The 2,138-nt window shown below is 38.7% G+C and overlaps 1 pseudogene across 1 annotated transcript; it reads right to left on the bottom strand.

Moving 5' to 3' along the window:
• Positions 1–857: 857 nt before the first annotated feature.
• On the bottom strand, positions 858–1,087 carry LOC308523989 (NADH dehydrogenase [ubiquinone] 1 subunit C1, mitochondrial-like; annotated as a pseudogene). Its single transcript has one exon. The product of its transcript is annotated as an NADH dehydrogenase [ubiquinone] 1 subunit C1, mitochondrial-like (transcript).
• Positions 1,088–2,138: the final 1,051 nt, after the last annotated feature.

The raw sequence follows: 2,138 nt of genomic DNA, 5'->3' as shown, positions 1-2,138 counted from the left end.
ATTGAAATCCCACCAACTTTGTTTTTCTTTCTCAGGATTGCTGCAGCTATTCGGGGTCTTTTTTTATTCCAGATGAATTTTTGGAAAGTTTGGTCTAGGTCTGTGAAATATGCCATTGGTATTTTAATGGGGAGTGCATTGAATCTATAGATTGCTTTGGGTAGTATGGACATTTTGATGATGTTGATTCTACCAATCCATGAACACTGTATGTTCTTCCATCTGTTTATGTCTTCCTCTATCTCTTTTTTAAGTGTCCTGTAGTTTTCCACATATAGGTCTTTTACCTCCTTAGTTAAGTTTATTTTTAGGTATCTTAATTTTTTTGGTTCGATGGTAAATGGGATTGCTTTTTTAGCCTCTCTTTCTGTAAGTTCATTATTGGTGTATAGAAATGCCATAGATTTATTGGCATTAATTTTGTATTCTGCTACATTGCCAAATTTATTTATTAAGTCTAGTAATTTTTTGATGGAGTCTTTAGGGTTTTCTATGTACAGTATCATGTCATCTGCGAATAAGGACAGTTTTACTTCTTCTTTTCCAATTTGGATGCCTTTTATTTTTTCTTCTTGTCTGATCCCTATACTTCCAGTATTATGTTGAACAGGAGTGGTGAGAGTGGGCATCCCTGTCTTGTTCCTGTTCTTAGGGGAAATGGTTTTACTTTTTGCCCATTGAGTATGATGTTGGCTGTGGGTTTGTTATATATGGCTTTTATTATGTTGAGGAATGATCCTTCTATTCCCACTTTGCTGAGACTGATTACATAGATTCACATATAACTTTTCTCTCTCGCTTACAACTCAACTGCTTTCAACTCTATATGGAACATACAGTATTAGCACTTAAACAGTTTATTCCAACCCATTTCTTTTTTTATATTCTAATACATCTTCATTATGTTGTTTGATGAGATAGACCCACAAGAAGACGGTCGTGCCCAAGGTCAGCCCCACTTTCAGCCAATCAGGCTTGTCGTGTAGCAGCTCCCCAACATAGAACTTGGACCTGCTGACAAGCCGCTCTGGAGCCTGGCCGGGGCCAGCAGCCGGGAGAAGGGCAGCAGCCACGCAGACGGCGCCATCTTGCTGGGCGGGCTCCCCCTCCCCCTCCCCCCACAATGTATTTTTATTTTAAACATTTCTGAAAGTTTAACTTAGAGTATTTTTTTATATCTTTCATTTATCTCTTCATTATGATTATGCCTCGTTTATCTTCTTTGAACATGCAGTTTCTTTATAAGACCTGTCTTTATGTCCTTGTTTGCTAATTTTATCGCCTTTGGGTTTTTCTGTCGTTATTAATTACTTTCCTGATCACAAATCCTATATTTCTGCTTTACTTTGAGTTTTAAACTGTTTGGTACGGATTTTTATATATATATATATATATATATATATATATATATATATATATATCTTTAAATAGTGTTGGAGTTTTTTCTGGCACCCAATTAAGTTACTTGAAATCAATTTGATCCTGCTGAAACTGATTTTAAGCTTTACTTATTGCCACTTCAGAGCAACATTCAGTCTGAGGATAATTTAACTCCTATTCTGAGGCAATGTCCTTCTGAGGATTCTAGTCAGTATCTTTCCATTCTGACGGGTGGGAACACAAACTATTCTAAGCTTTGAATGAGGAGCTTTCTATCTCCTGTCCTCTGGCGATCTTCCCCCAGCCTTGGTGGGTTTCTTCTCATGTCTGTGCAGGTAAGTACTCAACTAGATTCACGGATTCTCATCTGCAGATCTCCAGAGCTCTCTCTCATCCCTGATGCTGTGCAGCTCCCTCCTCTCTAGTACTGTGCCCCCAAATTCTAGTCATACTCGGGTTTCTCTCTTCTTAGCTGTGTCCACTGGGCTCTGGGCTCTTCTTTCCCTGAGCTGTAGCCTACAAACTGCCTCCAGAGGTAATCTGGGGATTTGTAGGGCTTATATCGTTTGTGTTCCTTTTCTCAGCAATCACAGTCTTCCATTGCTTTTTGTCCAATATATGAAAGTCATTGTTTCATTTGTTTGTCTGCGTGGCCTTCTGCCTGTGGCTTATGAATATCTGTTCTGTAGTTCCCACATTAGTCCCTGTTCAAAGTTGTTTTATCCTGAAAGTCCCCAATGGATCATTACTAGTCATGC

Source organism: Myotis nattereri (assembly GCF_964212035.1).
Source record: "Myotis nattereri genome assembly, chromosome: 9".
Taxonomy (NCBI): domain Eukaryota; kingdom Metazoa; phylum Chordata; class Mammalia; order Chiroptera; family Vespertilionidae; genus Myotis; species Myotis nattereri.
The sequence above is the reverse complement of the archived record's forward strand: the minus strand, read 5'-3'. Positions and strand labels throughout refer to the sequence as shown.